The sequence below is a fragment of the Melanostigma gelatinosum genome (assembly GCF_949748355.1).
Source record: "Melanostigma gelatinosum genome assembly, chromosome: 1".
Classification (NCBI taxonomy): domain Eukaryota; kingdom Metazoa; phylum Chordata; class Actinopteri; order Perciformes; family Zoarcidae; genus Melanostigma; species Melanostigma gelatinosum.
In genome coordinates this window covers 3,164,989-3,184,632 of record NC_136634.1, presented here as the reverse complement: position 1 = coordinate 3,184,632, position 19,644 = coordinate 3,164,989, and positions in this window count along the sequence as shown.

Here is a 19,644-nt window from a genome sequence, read left to right as displayed (position 1 = left end):
AATAATAACACTGCTCTGTGACATTGTGAGCACACAACAGCGCTGGAGCTATTTCTGTCCGCGCAGCCTTCAGCGGACTGAAGAAGCTCGGCTGTGTGGCTGCTGGTGCATCAACGACGCTAACTAGACTCATACACTCACCAGAGTCACTCTGATCCCTGGCTGTAAGAAAGCCGTTGTGGAATATACATTCATCCATGTGGAATTACTGTTGCAATGACGTCACTATAAACTTTTCGTATTTATGTATTCTTTTTTCCGGTTCGGACTTGAAGCAACAGTCAGTGTCGGTGGTGTTCACATCAATCAAATGACGTCTCCACGTCCTTCACGCCTGGTCCATCCAGAGCCATCGGCCCGCTGACGGCCTTCACTCCAAACTAAATGCATCTTTGCACAGGAAACAAAAGAAGCATTTCTACCGTTTGAGTTTTTTAAAGTATTGGCTGTGAACTGTGAACCCATAACAATTGTTTTTTGTTTTTTTATTGATGACCTGTCACCTGTCCAGACTCAAGAGGTCTGCTTGCGACTCTGAGTCCTTGAGCGTGCAGCCATGACTGACCACCCAAAAAGTGTTGTGAAGTTTGGTGCAGCAGACACACAGGTGCACTCTCACTCATGCGACGGAGCTCATTATCTCCTGGCGGAGGAATAAAGAAAGAGTGGATTAATGAATACGGCACCAACACATTCACGAGACAAAACAAAGGGAATACGTTTCCTACCTCAGGTACCAACATATGAAGTTTGCATTACAATGTGAAACGTGACGGCAAAGTTGATTCTTCCTGGAAACAATAACCCACAGACCGGCATGACTGCGTGTGGATTTCTCTCAAAAAGCCTCTTTTGTGATAGTTTCTGTCCAAATATGGACGTGTTGGTTTTGACTGCGGCCTTATCTCTCCACACCTCTGACACCAGACAGCTCTGTGACGGGACAGCATCGGAGTTCATCAATCAACTGACAACGCCCTCTGAACGGTACGGTGCAGACTCATCATGGAGCAGTAGGAGCACCGGGGGTGCCCTGGAACAACGTGGTGTTCAGGGACAGAACCGCGGTTGGCGGTTTATTGACACTCCGCACCAGTCGGATGTGTTGGACGACAGGCCGAGCTAATGCAACCAAAAATACAACAGACAGACAGCAGCCTGTCTCTTCACCTATAGCCTGCATGTCTGCGTGTGTGTGTGTGTGTGTGTGTGTGTGTGTGTGTGTGTGTGTGCATGTCTGCGTGTGTGTGTGTGTGTGTGTGTGTGTGCGTGTGTGTGTGCGTGCGTGTGTGTTGTTGCATCCCTGCCAGTGTCTCCGTGGTGTGTTAGCATATGAAGTGTGTTGCGGGCCCCGGCGTTAACACTGGCCCTTCGGCCGCTGCAGCACCCTCCCCTCTCTCCCTCTCTCTCCCCTCTCTCTCTCCCCTCTCCCCTCTCCCCTCTCTCCCCCCTCTCTCCCCTCTCCCCCCTCTCTCCCCCCTCACCTCCTCCCAGCGTGACAGGAGTCCCTCTGAATGGAGGCAAGCTGTTTCTATTCACCTTCAAATGAATTCTGCTCTCTTTCACCAGCAAACTCCCTCCCTCACTACCTCCTCCTCCCTGCTGCTCGCCCTATTATTCTGCCTCTGCCCCCCTCTCTCCCCCTTTTTTCCCCCTTCTTCCCCTTCCTCTCTCACCCGTTGTTTCAATGTCGCCCCCTCTCTTTGTCCCTGTCATCTGCCATCGCCCTCTGTACACGTACCACACTAAATGTCAGAAAAGCCTTTATTTTTGATCATTTCCTAGACATACTGGATTGCGTGTCCAATTTGTTGTCTTTATTTCTTTTCTGTATTCTTGTGTGTCTCTCCCCTGAACATGTGACAGGTGTGTCAGAGGACAGCACAGAGTGTCTGTCCTTTAAAGCCTCTGTTTCTTAAGAGTTTCTCTCCCTTCTTTCCAGACATTTACACATCTTCCCTCGGCTCACATTTCCATACTGACTGACTCACTGATTGAAGATGAGTGAGTGGAATGAGCCTCTATCACCAGGTGAATGAAGAAACAAAGCAGGGAGCTTAGAGGTCAGTGACACTCCTCCATTATCTCTGATTAATACCTGCTGGGTAACAGACTGCAGTCTGTAAGTGTGGCTTCATTGGGCCACAAAACAATTGACTTCCAGTTTAAACTACACAGGTAGTCAAACAGTCCAAACAGAAAGGCTTTTTCTCCAAATCTTCGGATCAGAGTGGTTTCATACCATTAACTTCCATCTTTTCCAAACTGCCCTCGTACCCTTTCCACCCCACCCTCCCTTCAGCAGATAATCTTTGTCCTCCTCGTTCCTTTGCCACCGGCTGCTCGTCTCAGACGGGGAAATCCTTTGTCCTCAAACAAAGACTCGCCACGTGCTCCAATCGGGTCCGGAGCTCGACCTGTCTGCGTGTTTGTGACACATACTCAGGAAGTGAGCGCGGCCTGTCGGGGACATGATGGCGTGAGAGCGACAGAAAGACACCGCTGTGTTGCACAACATCGGAAAGTTAGCGAACGACGCACAGCACGGCGGTTTGTGCTAGAAAGAGGAACTGGGTGTGAGAAGTGACAGATACCACGACGACACAAACAAAGAGGAAAAACAAACAGTTGGGAACAACCAAGTACCTCAACAACAACTTATTTTATCGCCCATTCACACCTCAACCTGTGATCTCTATTCGCTGTCAATGCAGGTGGAGGTGAACGCAAAAAAGATCTGGCATGCGATGTGATTGGATCTCCGCCCGGTGTGATTGGCATCTGTAGACCACGTTCTTAAGAAAACATCAGGCCAACAAGTTAACTCTGCCTCTCTCTGCAGACAATGGGCATGTGTGCGTCTGATCACCAGGCTATCATCCAGATGAGACCCGACCGACACATTGGCAAGCCAAATATTATCAACCGACTTTGACAAATATCTTTGAGACAGTTTAGGCAGTGTTTCCACTCCGTAGTTTGTCTAAATAGGTTGCAAACTCAATAACCAAATTTCTGGGATCTTTAACAAAAATATTTGCTTAAACTATGTGTTTGTATGAAAAAAGGAAAAACTTTGCTCATATATTGTTGTCTCAAAAGTCAGCATGCAGTCTCAGTCAGGCTCCAATGCAGAGGCAGATCGTAAGCTGTTATTGGGTGTAACTGGGCTCTAAGTGCACCACAATCAACATCATGGGGAGGTGAGAGGAAGTTGCATCTAGAGACCCATTCACACTTGTATTTATTTCCAGGACAACTTACTCTGCAGTAGTCTCGGGTATTTATCGGCTCCAGCTCCGATCAGCAGTCATGGAAACATGACACGCGGGTGGACACACATTATTTCCCCTGTTCCTATGTGACGAAGTAAATATACAGCATAAAATCAACAGGGGTTCAGACTATTATTATAATTGATCAACGTACAAAACATACAATTAATACGCTCTCCTCAAAGCCACAAGACTCCAAAGACCTCAATGATCAACACACTTCATTCAAACTCCACAGAAACAAAATCATCAAAACAAACTTATTTGGTCTTTCAAAGTTCGACCAATCACCAACTCTGGTTTGAGAGTTTGGAAGAGAGACTGAAAAAACGCTCTTTTGGTAGTTACAAAGTGTGTCAGGGTGAAAAGTGTGCGTCAGTCATCGAGACTTCAGAGGCGTTCACTGGTGTGTGACGCAGAACGCAACACAGCAAAGACAGATTTGTTGGAAGAGCTCTCGGCTGCAGCAGAGTTCCAGATGAACAGAGTAGAAACAGGAGGAGCTGCAAGGCTCCTGCTCGCAGATAACAACCACATGCTTCCTTCTCTTATCTGCACAGGGGCACGCCAGAGCGGAGCGCAAACACACGCACACGCACTCGCAGCACGCCATGCCTTTGACAACTCGGTCACTACACGCTGTACCCTGGTTTGTACCGGCACACGGATGACGGCGGTGGCTTATCGGGGCTGACTCGCTTTCAGGAAGCTTTGGCTTCGTGTTGACCTTTAGAAAACCTCTCATTTTACTCCAGCAGGGTCTGACAGTCTGCTTCTGCTTGTCCCGTGCCGCCCTTCCCTCCCGCTGGTCTGTCCGTGGTGGACCGGTCTCTGCTGGAGGCCCTGCTGGAGTCTGACCTGAAGGTGTTTCTGGTCAACCTGCAGGATTTTATCTGGTTTCACCAGAAGCCGACTCAGTGGCACCGATGACAAGTGTTTCGATGATTTCTATAGAAATAGCCTCTCGTTTCCTTCTGTGGGTCATATAGAGCTACAAAATTGAAACAAAACAACGAAACAAAAGCACTGAAAGCACCTGGTTCACATGTGACTCAAACCACAGTATCCGGGGTGAAGGCCTTTGTGTTCGGACCCATGTGCCACCACAGCGTCCGCCCACGCAGACATCCGCACTTCTATTTGAAACTTGTTCTGTGATACAAAAGCAAACGTAATCCACAAGAAAATACGTTTCCCTCTGAACGTTATCCACGATGCAGTTCTGTTCTGTGTGAACTCACGCTCACCCATAACTGTCTGTTATTAGTTCTATTCATTTCTTCATTGTCAGAGTCATACAGAAACTGATCAGCAGGGAGGTTCCCTCCAGCTGCTGCGTGACAGCCCAGACACGCACACAGACACACACCCTGGTCTGAGCTGGGAAGAGACAATGGCGGCTCCAGTGTTATCAACAGCTCCATCACTCTGTCTCTGCTCTGCAGCGACCTCACTGCTGTCCTGCTGCTGTGCCTGTCTGCGTGTGTGTGTGTGTGTGCGTGTGTTACAGCAGACATGAGGGGATTGTGGAGAGGGGCTCGGTCAGCTTCAATGAAGACTCCCGATCACATGCTGTGTGTGTGTGTGACGCCCACAGAGAGGATTTCCCTTCACTGGGAGCACACTTCCTTCTTCTGCCTTTGGCCCATTTCTGCCTGTCACTCTGCATTCACACGGATACAAACAGGCCTCTTTCCCTTCACTCTGCAGCTGTCGGGAGTGTTGAGCACTCAGCATGTTTACACAGCAGCTCGGATTGAGCCGTTGTTTTCTGAAGCTGCCTCCGTGAGGAAGTGACAGTCGGCCCATCATTTAGTTTGCTGGCATTGACGCCTTCACCGGTGCTTTCTTTGTCTTCTCTGGATTTAAATGTGCACGCAGCTCCAGCCTCAGGCAGCCAACCCTAAGAAGAGGCAAAGCATCAAGGGAGACACAAATGTAACAAACGTTAGCCTATCGTAGTATTACAATGTTTTTCCATATGTTCTCATCTATGAACAGACCCAAAATGACTTGATTACCAGAAGTAAATGATTTATGTCCTTATGAACGGTAACTGTGAGGTCTTTGTTCAAATGCAATAGAAAAGGTTTTTGAATGAATGTCTTTTGTGTAGATCTTTTGCTGATGAGGTGAGATTTATTTTCAACGTGTGTTTATAACACAGTATCACACATATTACAGGTGAATGCCAATTTCGAGCCACAACACAAGCTGTTGTCCAAACGTGCAGACTGGCACCGTTCCGTCTTATTTTGGAAACAAAAGCCGATCTACTGTTGTTATTGAAAAACAGAGGCCGATGTGTACAATGTGAAAAATGATCCTTCTGAATTACGAAACATCATCGGGAGGAATGAAATTTCACACTTTCATTGCAGCCAATAATCTTGATTTACAGCAGCAAAAATCTTGCAATGTCACGTGTGCACTGTTGTGTTTTCCACGAGCGGGTGACGGAAAAGTCAGCAAGATGTCCTGCCGCCGCCGTGCACTTTTGACTTCTGTGGTCGAGTGAAAACAGGAAGCGGCGCGCTGAAGGGCGTCCTTCGAGAGCGGGTTTGCAAACAAACAGACGAGGACAAGCATGAAGAAAACAGGAAACCCGGAGGGGGAGGGGGAGGTTCTTCAGTGGTGACCTGTGAATGCGTGTTGTGTCGTATGTTGTGCCTTTGGTGCCATTTCTAATCACACAGACAGAAGAAGACGAAGAGGGAAAAGGTTGTCAGAGAGTAACAATTTGTCCAAAAAAGTCTCTCGCTCTCTCTCTCTCTCTCTCTCTCTCTCTCTCACACTCTCTCTCTCTCGCTCTCTCTAAGCTAACTACATTTAATTCCTTTGGTTTTCTGATCAGCTCTCAGTTTGATTGGCTGCTAATTTAAACTTGGCACGCCCTCCTTGTGTCTTGATACATTCGGGATGATTTGCATTCATTTGCATCAGTCCACCAGCATTATCTTATCCCGCTCACCAACGTGTTCTCTTTGTAACTGTCCTCACTTTGTCCTTTTCCTCGGAGGCTTTCAGTGTGAAACGTCTTCAGGAAGTATTCAGTCCCATTAGCCGTGTGTCCATCGCCCTCAGGCACAGCTCAGAAAGGACACGGCCCACTGAGAGTCACTTCCTTGTATCTGTGTCATGTCGGGTTCACCGCCCCATCAGGAAATATACAGTATTTGCAAAAAAACATTTTTGCATACCAGCCTTTATTTGATACTTTATTTGGTAAATGTCATCAGCATGAGCACGAGGCAGAAAGTTCGAGGGAAACATAGACACACGACATCCACACAACCCACTTTTCTATCATATCCGTCTGCTATCTTGCGTCTGTGAGTGTTTATCTACAACAGTGTCCTTCGATTCCTGTGGTAACGCTAGCATTAGCAGGCTGTCTTGATATGACTTAATCAGACAACAGCTGCTACTGAGACAACAAGTGCAGATGTGCAGATGTTGATGCTTAGCAGCCCGACAACAGGGTGCGTCCACTCCTCGAGTCCTCAGCCGACACAAAGGGTCATTGTGTCGCTGCAACCCAACCTGCAGCATGAACAAGGCAGACGAAGCCACGCTCGGCGTCTAAACACAGGAATGTTGGCGTTTAATGGCATGTCGCTGATGCACCGCGCCATCCTGTTCTTTTCAATTACTGCATATCGTGTTTTTATGACTTCCTGTTTATATTTTATGACTTTGTTTCAGGGGACAAGACAATGAATCCAAAACAAAAGGTCCAAACGTCCAATTACACCCGTTGTTGTTGTTTTTCTGTGTCAGAGATTCCTCTTTCTAACTTTGTGTGTGACAGGAGCACTGCCAAAGCCTTATGGGGGATGTAGCTGTGTCATGCTAACAACACAAAGGCTCTTTTATCTGTTCAAATGATGACGCGTCCAGTACAGAAGCCCACAGTTAAGCTCAGAATGTAGACACAGAAACACCGTGTCTTTGAAAATACATGAAGGAATGAAAGCTGGTGAGACAGAAGCTAAAGTGGAACGACACACGTTTGAAATGAGCTCCCGTTTACTTGTAAACCAGCAGCTTAAGTACGTCGAGCTCAAACTATTGTCAAGAGGTAACTCTGAGGATAAACCCGGAGCTTGTATTGAGAGACAAAACAAAAGACAACAAACGTCCCCGTGACAGCAGATGATGAGGTCTGAGCTTGTTGCATTCCAGCGACGCATGGCCTCCGTCAGACCTCCTTCACATCCCACAAAAAAAACCAGCAACCACACGTCAGGAAATGAGTCGAGACGAACAAGTTAAGACGAGGATCCCTCGCTCCTCGACAGCTGTTTCCGTTCCACGCACACACGTTGACGCACATACATCCTCGCATGGTCTCCAGCTTCCCATTCCAGCACGGCTAAAGTATGGGAGGAATGCGGTAACATTCGGTAACAACGGCACATTGTTTTAGGCGACCAAAATGTTTCAATTAACTTTCATGTCGCGAAAACTCCCAGAACAACGCTGTGGCAGCAACCTGTCAATCACACTAAACCCGCCCTGAAGCATACTCCACTTTATGGTCTATTTTACTCGAACTGGACCATAGTTTACTAAATGAACATCATGCTGTGTTGAAGAAGACTTGAAACTAGAGATTGAGACATAAACTCATGTTTACAATGTTTACTGAGGGAATAAATCAAGAGAGAAGTAGAGTCATTTTCTCACAGACATTAAAAACACGACATTCAGAGCGTTAATGTAGCAGCAAACAACGATTCACGATGTAAAGATAGAGCGCAGTAATGTCTACCTGAGCAGAGAATGAACTCTGTGTGTCGAGCTTCTCCTTGTTTTGTTAGCCAGGCCAGCTGCGCATGCTTTTAGTGCATGTTCATGCACGTAAACAGGCAAATCCTATTTTAATCCTACGATTTAGTTTTCCAAGACATTCACAGCAAGGTGGAAATAAGATAGTCTGCAGCTTGTTAAGTCAAACTTTGCACATAAACTACATCGCCAAAAGTGTGTGGACACAGACTTTGTCCACAGCAACCAGATGTCGCTTCGTGATTATATTGCTCGTAGATGTGATCTCTGGAAAGCTGATCAAAGCTTCCATAAAGAAAAACACTGTTGACGTCTCCAGTCTAGAAGGTTCCACATTCTATGTCCAGGAAAGGTAGGGGGTCTGCTCTCGACAGCAAAACCACAACAGACTCTGCTTGACTTCACCACCACCACCACCACCACCCCAATGTAGCGTAGCTGTGGGCCACCCAGGCTGTCACTCACACACACACACACACACACACACACACACACACACACACACACACACACACACACACACACACACACACACAGAGGGTCACCATTGTTCAGCTGTCTGCAGTCGGTCCAGGGGAACCGGCCTCGCTGCACTCCATCCCCTTCGAAACAATTAGCACAAGGGACGACCTTTGACCCACTGAGCGTCTGGGACGAAATGAGCTCCGGGGAACTCCAGAGGACACAAAGCCAGGAGTCGTACACGCTCCTGAAGATAAACAATAACTGGTTTTTTTGCGGTGGTTCATTTGCGTCAGCTAAGAGGATGTGCTCTCTCCGTTTAACTGCTCCAAAGACACAAAGGTAATCCAACATCTTCAGTCGGGAGCCGCTGAACTCTGGAACAACGTGCTCGAGGAATTCCTTTCACAAAGATCGCAAGTCCGCTGAACACTCGTGTTTGATGAACTGTCAGTTGAAGCGTGGCCTTCTGTTCCGCGTCACTTTGCTGGGGGAGCGTTGTTACTGTGCTCGCTGGGAGTTCATTACTGGTGGCTCAAGTAACTGGAACACATATCGTACCGATGGAGTTGTGGAACTCGAAGATTTGTTTATACTCGCGCGTGACATTCGTTGCATTATTCTCCGAAACGCCAGAGGGTTCACAAACAAAATGAACTGTGAAGAAGCAAGAAGACGACGAGTGTAACCGGAACAAACGGCATAAACTAACCGAGGAGGAACTGTAATTCAATGTAAACTCATATCTCATATTCATGGACTACTTTCTTTCCTTTATACAAGTCAAGTATTAAATGCATCATAAAGAAACAAAGGTTGAATGTCCTGTAAAAAATAGATTTGACTGCAAAATAGAATGTAGATGTAAAAACAAATTGAATTGCGTTGAAATCCACCAACATCGGATCTTCTTCCAGCGCTCCAGCAGCTGTGACAGTGACACACAGCGGCACCGAGCAGACGGACGCCGCGCACTGACACCCGACAGCCGTCAGCCAAACGAGGCGAGATGCAGCGATTACCGCCGTCCCCGCTCGGCAACCTGGGCCAACACCTGCCAGCGCACTGAGCCGGCACGTGCAATCCAACAACATAAAGCCGCCGTCATTATCATGACGTGGATTTAGTTCATAGTGCTCCGAAGCGTTCATTCCACTCCACAAACAGTCGTCGTTATAGTCAGTCAGACTACATATTCACTAATCCCCCCCCAACACGTCTTCCAACACATATATTTCTGTTCCCGCTGCGACTTAAAAGCCACAAACACACCCCCCCCCCCCCCCTGCACCGGTTGTATGAGATTTGAACAAGGCCAGAGTTGGCGGCGCTCCCATATCAAGTCTTGCCAGCCACCCCCCACCCCCCTCATACGTCCTTCCATGCCTCCCTCTCCCCTTTTCCTTATCCCCCTTCGACCTGACTCCCAGCGTAACCGGCACTCCGTGGCCCCTTCAATCCCATCAGCCCCAGCGGCGGGCCAGCTGTCCGCAGGTCTCGTGCGCGGCTGCGGCGTCTTACAGGATCGCCGTGCCGCTAATGCCACTTAAGCACAAAGCGCTTCAGCCGAGGAAGGGCCCCCCCCCCCGAAGATCAAACGTCACTGTCCCACGGCCGGCTGCTCGCTGGCTGGCGCTTCGCCCGCTCGGCACACTACGGCGAGCTGCCAGGACAGGAGGGGTAGAGGGTTACTGTACCACAGCCAGAGAAGACTGTGCGCTATAGGCTGCCAGGAGGGGAGAGAGAAGAGAGAGAGAGAGCAAAGCAAGACTGAGGGCTGATGGGATGTGATGCTGAGGAGATCAGAGGTCCTGCTGCGTGTGCTTTTGTTTATTTTTACCTGACCTAGGTCGGCTTCTTAGTAAAGGTCAAAAGTTGTTGATTCGTTCTTGGATTACTGGTGTATCTCTAAGGGAAACAGTGATGCATCACTGACTTTTCTCTCCAAAGATGTAATTGAGATTGGCTGTACCTTAACATGTGTGCAAACACAGATAGTACAATCCAAACACGGCGCTGCCAGGGACCGAACCCTGGCCTCAACTCCTCAAAGACTTGGTCTCGTCTCGCCCCTGACCTGGTCTCAGTTGAGACCAGGAGAACACTGTGAGAGAGAACACTGTGTCACTCTCACTGGAACCCTTGGGAAGAACAGCGCCATCGTTCGTGTTATGAGTAACACCTTAGAGAAAGGCCCGTTGGTGAGAGGGAGGTTCATTCAGTGGACCTCGGAGTTTCCTCAGAGACTCTCTGTGTGCTGCCTTTTGGTTTCTTTACATCACCACTGAATGACTGACGCAACTTTCAAGATAATGCTTGCTTAGGGAACTCCCAGTGCTGATGTGTTTGTCACTGTTACATGCTTATCGTTATTATTTTGTCTGTTTATGTGCTTCATGCAAACAAACAGTTCTGTGTCCCGCTTAAAAGTGCTGAATCTTCAGTGTTTATGTGAACAAATCCACTTCCTGCTTTGCTGGCACCTGATCGTGAGTTAGCCACAACACGGGCCTCCATTGCCATTTCCACCCTCTGTTCAGGAAGACCGTGCGCGAGGTCATGAGGTCACAGCCTGTTGAGCATGGTGAGACATGGCCTGGCTCTCAGGGTATGAAAATAGCAGGTCTTTCATTCGACACAGGGTGGACGGTGGTTCTGTACTAAAAGCTCACCAAACTAATCCTCCTGGACACAACAACAACAATCTGTCTCTGAGCTGTATGCTTTTGCTGGTTGTATAACTTTGAAAAGGTTTTGTATGACGGCACAGAAAATCTCCTGCTGCTTCACAACACATAGAGACAGATGTTCATGGAACAAGTTACCGAAGACAAAATACGTTCCTGGCAAACCAGAACAATGTGGAAACATCCGTGGTTTCACGAAGGATGAATACAAATGAGACATCCTGGTAAGGAAATCTCGGCGTGGATGACCAGTGAAAGAATTCGGTTGTCTTGGGAGACACCTAATCAATCACTCAGTTCTCTGAAGAGGGATTCCCCTCCTTTGGTCACGGTATTGATGGCTTTCCAAATGGGTGGAATCCGCTTTGCGCTATCAATCGCTGATTGATGTCTGGTCCGGTGGGACCTCTTTGATGTAAAGAACAAAGGGCTCTCATTGGGTTACACAGGTCAGGATTGATGATGCGTGAAATCAAGGCCTCGGAGGGGGAAACAGGGGAAGACACTCTCCTCTCCCGATGGGGAGATCACTGTTTCACCAAAAACATGCTTTCATTCAAAAGCTCGTTGGAAAACCGTTTACCTCGACAAAGGCTGGCCAACCATCAGATACAAAGTGAACTTCAAAGCAGGACTTAAGGTTCAGCGTAGTCTGTTGTTGGCAAAGCAGGGGCCGAGGTGCTTGGGTCATTTCCTTCAATAAAGTCACCTGACATGGGGCGTTCACATCGACAGCGAATAAAAATGAATGTTTATCATTTCAGGGGGAAGATAGGAGCCACTTATGAGAGATAATCTGAGGCCTTTGGCTGCTCCTCTCGCTTTCTCTCATCTGTCGGCTCCTTGTCATCCCTCCCCTCCCTTTCGCCAGTCTGGAGATAGACGCGCTGACAGATGGACCGAGGACATCCGGGAGAGAAGAGAGAGAAGAGGGGGAGGAGGGTGGACCTGGATAAGAAGGAAGCCAGAAGAGACGGAACAACAACAGCAGTTGCCAGATACAAAGTGTTTCTCATTGCGAGCGAAGCCGAGGTGTTTGATTCCAGAAACGGAGGGATGATGAGGTGGCCGAAGTAGGACAGGGCTGAGAGGTGGAGGGTGGAGGGTGGAGGGTGGGGGGGACAGTGTGTGGGCTGGAGCACACCTGGTGCGGATTATAGGGAGTAGGATGGGTGGGAGTTTGGGGGGGATCTCTGTTGTGTTCTGGAGGAAAGATTTTATTTTTTGGATTTTAGATTAGAGGCTTGGAGTGGATGTTGAGGAAGCGGGGCTTAAAGGTGATTTAGTGCCGTAAAAGGCTATTGTTGTCGTTGCCTTGAGGGATTTAATTATAAGTATAAAGAATGAGAATTCTAAAATCCCACGAAAAGCCAAAAAGCAACAATTAGTGAGCACCGATCCGTTCTGTGCCACTCAGCAGCAAAACCGCCATGTTCTAGATTATTTAAAAAACAGGTGCCAACAAAGAAATCGTTTTTTTAAAAGGTCACCATTTGCTGGCTACACCATTTTAGGAAAGCTATTAATCAAAAATGATCTTAATTCTCAACTGAAGAGAAACATTTTCCTTCAGTGTCTTTGGCACTTGAGAGTGAAATTGTCTCCATCTTACTGCCCTTAAACCTTTGACGTCATGGAGTTTGTATGACGAGGTAAAATTGCCAGTATGTCTCATTTTCTGCACATTTGTTGCACTTGAGCCCACATTGTTTCCAGCAATGCTGATCCTTCAACATGCAGCATAGAGCCAAGGAGACATATTTCAAGATGTGTGATGCCGTGCCACCTCACCTCAGAGGAGGACCACCCAGGGACAGGCTGTGACAGCAGGCTTTAAAATAAAAGATAAAACCCATGAACCAGGAGAGTCTGGAGCCGAACACAAGACGGAACAGACACATGGAGGCCTGATGAGAGAGGGAGGAGGGGAGGGAGGGAGGAGGTGAGGGAGGGAGGGAAGAGACAGAGGGACGGAGATGATTCAAGTGACACAGTTACTCACAGGAAGAAGAGAGAGTGTCTCACGCTCTCAGGATCTATCAGGCCGGCTGTCAATCACACGGCTGAAGACGACGTGTGAGAGGTTCGGATACAGCTGAGACAAACTGCTTGAGATCAGATCATGTTAACTTAGACATGGTTATCTGTGTAGTTTATCAAAACGATGACCCTTTCAGTGAATACGTCTGCATTCTCTTCTGCTGCTGGCACAGGGCCTACATGTACCAGCATGCATTGTGTTTAGTATTAGCATGTTTACCCGACAGGTTAAGCTTCTTGTCATCTGTCAGCGGAAGGAAAGTCTGACCTTCTGTGAGTCACTCGTCTAGAGCTGCAGCTCTGTTGTTTTTACGATCGCTACGTCCACGTTGATTCATTATCTCAGGCAAGCGTATATAAGCCTGGTTTACATGTTTGCAATATTTTACCATATGAATGTCTGAATATCTGATGTTGTTGATTATTGGCTCAATATATTTGGGATTGCACAGATGAACTTATCAACTGACATTTGCCTACGCAAGTGTAAGTAAAGCAAGACAGACTGTAAAATAAAAGAGACCCAACAAAGTGAATAACATGGTCAGAAAAGAGAAGGAAGGGATGAGTATGATGTTGAGTGTGTGTGTGTGTGAGTGTGTGTGTGTGTGTGTGAGTGGGTGTGTGTGGGTGTGTGTGTGTGAGTGGGTGGGTGGGTGAATTAGGGATGGTGAGTGAGTGTGTGTGAAGGGTAAATAGGATATGCCCATCAGAGCTGCCACACACATCCCAGAGGGCACTTCCCGTAAAACACACACACACACACACACACACACACACACACGCGCGCACACACACACACACACACACACGCACGTTAGGGGAAGTAGGTTGATGTCAGCTGGTCCAACTTTCTTAAGCTGCAGTTCCTCTAATGGCCACTAGATGTTGCCTCCAAAAAAAACATGTTTACACGATTGAAGAAATTTCTCTCCAGAAATACAAAGTATACACACTTACGACATACAAAAGTCTAATTATTAATAGATAGTGGCTATAAAAAGTCTGATGAATATATATATATGTACACATTGGAGGCCATGATAATAGTCCGCCTCACCAAACAGGTCGTGGACGGCCAGGAAGGAAGGATGTGTGATACACTGGAGTGACCTGTGACCCACATGGCTCCGGACCAAAGCCATGCCAAGATGCCGGGAAGTCCGCCACTTCCTTATCTGAGGGACGGAGACGGGCTGTTCCCACGTTCCCCTTGTTCCAGAGAGAAAAATAACCAGATAAAACAACTGAAAACCGAGCCATGGCGGAAGCCCGGCAGCGTTTGTGGGACTGGGACAGATTTGCGTTGTTTTTTTTCTCTTTCCTTGAAACAAGTCAAAGCGAGCAGAGCCCGAGCTCTGTAGTCGTCTTTGGTGTCGTCTTTTGTACTGCTACCAGTTCCTAAAATGCATATGCTCATAACAAGTGTGCAGCTTTGCAAGCTTTTATTGTTGCAGTTGTGGTATCAAGCCAAGTTTTTCATCTGAAGTGTTCGGGTGTAACTTAAGTCTGACTCAGGTCCCAGTCTCGAGTCTAACATTCTGACTCAGGTCCCAGTCTGGAGTCTAACATTCTGACTCAGGTCCCAGTCTGGAGTCTAACATTGTGATTCTGGTAGTTTGTGTCCTCTCACCATCGTGATGTTAATGTGTGTACTACGCCTCCCCCTCCAAGTGGTTGTGGTTGATTTGAAACGAGTGTTTGGTATTTTATTTTGAAGTTTTTATGGTGTAGAGTTAAAGCTTCAAACAGAGTGAGCATGCACCTATTTCCAAATCTCTCCAGTTCTTCACAATAAAACCAGTGAAACTGTAAATATAAACATCTTGTGAGCTTTAAATAAAGTGTGTGTGTTTAATCCAGGCTAGTTTTGTCAGTGACACAAAGATGAAAACAAATTCAGCCAATTCACATACAAGTCTTTGACCGATGCAAATGAAACGCTCTGAGGAAATGTAGATCGCTGTTTGCTCCCTGTGGTGGCACAAACTGCTGACTGGGCAGACTGCAAACAGTGCACAGGAAACTGGACCTGTTATGTCAATAACTTAAACAAAGGTATGCACGTACACGTCCAGTGCTTAACACAGTTAATTCGTTTTTCCGAGAAAAATGATTGGTATTCCTGGTGTTACTAAAACGCACCCTATCGCCTTTTTGTGGCTTATTGGTAAGGCGGTTATGAACTCGAGCTGCTTTTATGTCGTGGAAGTAGAACTATTTAGGGTTCAGTACACTGTGTGTCCAGGATGCAGGAAGTTTGAGGAGAAACAAATAACATTTTATTGGCCCCCAAAGGAAGGGAACAGGGTGAACCTGTTGTCAGAGGCCTTGTGTACATGCATCCCCGTTTCCTGTGAGTGAAAGAGAGGAACAGGAAGCCAGAAAAAGAGAGAGAGAGAGAGAGAGAGAGAGAGAGAGAGAGAGAGAGATAGAGAGAGAGAGAGAGAAAGAATCAACTCAGGGATCAAATGACAACAAACAGATCACACAGGAGCGGAGGTCGCTTTGAACCTTCTCCCCGTGTGGAAGTCAGCTTTTTATTTTTTCGTCCTGTGCTCTCTCTCTCTCTCTCTCTCTCTCTCTTTCCCTCACTTTTTTTAAATATCCACCGCTCCCCCCCTTTTCACCGGAGATAAGCTTTCAACACGCTAAGCCTTGTAAAAACAGCCCACGAGTGTTTAAGCGGAGACCAGTCGGCAAAGATGTCCCAGCATGCTTCACTGCTTCACTGCTTCACTGCTGACTTTCAGTTTTTAAAATGATCTACCGGGACAATAGGTTGCTGTAGCCAAACAATGACCTACACATTAAAATAGCATAATATTATTTCCTCCCCAGCATAAAATGACAGAGATGACATCATTCCAGCAATAACGCTTCTCCCAGGGGAACATATTCTGACTCTTATAGACATTTATGCTTCACATAATTGTGAATTAACTGAATTATTTAGAGGCCTCTAAAATATTTGATCTAACATGGAATCACTCTGTGGTTGAACTGGCATCAACCTAGCATAACAAATGTTGGCATATGATTTCTTCAATCCACGAGTACGATGAATGTCAACGTTTCTGAACCAATAGTACAGATATGTTTCATATCAGCCTCGTATCAGACTCGCAGAAATGCACAATGAAACGAGGTCAACGCGGAACGAGTGGCCAGGCAACAAAACGACTTGGTTAAGGTGAAAAAAAGAGAATAATACCGTGACAATGTAATCGTGTAAATAAATAGCGACCGCCCTCAGCAGACTTTCTATCGTAACACTCGATAACAAGCGTAACGTTTACTTTTGGTCTCACACGGGACGAGAACACTGGTCTCCTGGGTGAAAGTCATGTGTTGTTATTTGACCCGCCCAGCATAATTAGTACCCTTACTGGACTTCACTGCTTGCTGTACACATTAATATACTGTGTCACGTTGAATGACGTTCAAATGATAGACTACATCACCTGCTCTGACCGAATGCAAAAACGTGAACATTCAACAAATCTGTTTGTAAAAAACCTACAATGTCAACAACTTGTCCTGCTGGCTCGGAGGAAACACATTTCTTTGAATGCAGGAAGTAGAACATAGACGATAGCTGAATGTCTTACTGTTGCACGAGCTATTTTGCAGTGTAATTGACCCTTTTAGAGTCCATCCTGTACTGTGTTGTTCCTACATTTTCCAGAATACTTAATCTGAATCAAGCAACAGTCCATGAAATTGAGCTTTAAAGCTGCCAAGAAGATCTTTTATGTACGACAAAAGCTCTCATGTTACTGCAGCAGGTCCGACAGTCTGCCCGACGCAGCCCTGCTTCTCCCGACCCTCCCTTCCTGCGTCTCGTGTGTCTTCTGTTAGGAAAACAGGGATTTTATTTCAACCACATCAGCAGCAAGAACTTTAACTGCCAATCATGTAAAAACAAAATCCTGTTTGTTTTTCTGTTTTTTTTTAACGAGAGAGGCAACGGAAGCAGGTCGTTCAACCCTTCTGGCAAACAGGCGGCATTTTTCCGGCCGAGGAAAAGTCAAACACAAAAAACAAACAGGGGAGCCATTAGTTGGGCAGTGTGCAGGTTTCACTGTTTACCTTTCCCCTTCTGCAACCTATTTGAACAGGTGTCACTGTGTGTGTGTGTGTGTGTACATTACATAAACTACAATCAATTATTGTTAAGGCCATATCCTGAGTTGAGAGTGAGACTGAGTGTAACTCAATAAGCGTGGGTCTTCCTCTCCTCCGCTCTCCTGGCTCTTTCCACTCCCTCCTCCTTTTGTCCCTGGCCTCCGTTTATCGTCCCCTGAAGGAGGTTGAGGGGGAATTTTCTGAAACGATGATCCTGCTGTTTTTTCAGAGACGGGCAGGAAGCGGCACAGAAGGGAAGAGGAGGAGAAAAATGCGGTCTGTTGATTGAGTTGGGTAGCTAAAGATGATGTTTGGCTTCCATCTCGTGCCGGCAATGAGACAACAACTTTACCATTTGGGGTGAAACGATTGCACACGCAGAAAGGTTGTGTTGTATTTTTGTAAAGAAGCAATCAGGAACCAGAATTGTTTACTTGTCAGGATGAGAAAAAAACTGTGAAAAAAGCATCTAGGACCCTTGAGGACATGTTCAATGCTGTGAACACCACAAACCAATTTCCAATCACCTCCATCGTGTTGGGTCAAGGCTGACTGCTCAAATCCTGAACAAATAGAACTAAAAATAGATATCAGCATCAACTCAAGAGATTTATTTTGTGATTTGGGTGAACTGATCATTTAATGAACAAACAATCTGAAGGAGATTCGAGCTCATTGTGAGTTTCATGTTTACACATCGATCGCATCAGCAGCAGACAAAGGCATCGATATCTGATGAACTGATATCGGATTAAAAGTCAATACCATAGCCTGACAAATCAATATATTTCTGTGGAAACCGATCAGAGTTGCTCTCACAAATACTTCCACGAACAGACAAACACAAACACACGCAGTTCAGCAGTAAACTGGGAGCGTGCGCTCGTCTGGTGGCAAGTCAACAGCCCCGGAGCTCCTTCCTCAATATCAACAGGAAGCTCCTCCCCCAGGAAGCTATTAACAAGTTATTGGATCATGTTCACAAAGCACTGAAGACACACACACACACACACACACACACACACACTACGCTGGTGTGTGTGTGTGAACTGTAAAACAAGGCCTGTGTGCACTAAATGAGATCGAAGTGGAAGTGGAGGTGGAGAGTGGTTGTGAGCCGTGTGGAGAAAATAGAATTTCAAATTTAGCACCTTTAAGGACTTTTCATCCATTTTGGTTCAAACGTTAAGCTTGTAAGTCGGGGCTTGAGCTTCTAAAAGGTTGGCAAAACCATCTCAGCTCAAGGTCCACTTAGTGGCTCTTTCTGGAGCTTTTCAAGACCATGCGATCTGGTCAAAAGCTCCAGAAGAAATGAGTAAGTGGACCTTGAGTCACGGTCAATTCCAAAGTGTATTTTGTCATATCAATAGCTGCCCGTTCGTCAGCTTTAACGTAAGATATTAGTGGAAACGTGGGTCCGTACTTCACACATTTCTTGTCTTTTTAATGGTGCATGAAACCCCAGGCCTTCCACTGTTCCACGGTCTCCTCTCTGATGTGGGGAACTGGATTTGGTCCCGCATCTCTGCAGGCCGCACCACTTTATGTAACCAGGAGAGAGCAAAGGATGCAGGAGGAGGATGAGAAGCCGTGAAGCCAGAGAGGAAGCGAAGGATGTGGTGGCGAGAGCCAACAGCAGCCAGCGGAGAGAGAGAGAGCTCTCCCTTTGTGCGGCTTCTTTTTTTTCTTTTACTGCTTCCTCTCGACCCGGTCGCATCGCTCGCCACATCTCCGCCGCAGGAAAAACCATAAACAGCTAAAGTCTCCACGTTGGGCGAGGGCAAGCCGAAACATTTCACAGGCGCTGGTGGAGGCAAGAGGCAGTGTGACACCAATCACGTGGACAAGCTGCACCAGACAGCAAGAGTTACACGGCGGCATGGAAGCCCGCTACCGCAGCTAAACCAAATGATTATGAGTTTGTTTTGATGAAAATCTTCATATTTAGGGTAAATTGCAAGTCAAGAGAACCTTTAGATAGCGAGTTACAATGTCGTTTTTGACTTTCTGTGTCAATTATTATTTACTTATATATTAATTATAAGTAAAAACATTTCCAATTATTATTCACAACTTTTCACATTATTTCTAATTTCGCTGGGATTCCATATGGGACCTTTTTTCTTGTATGAACTGTCAGAACAAAAGTCTGTTGCAGCAGCAACTTCTCAATCAAATTCAGAGCACAAAAACTATTTCTGACCCATGAAGATAAGATGGCATTGAAATGATTTAGAAGTGTTTCATTTCACTTTCCTCAA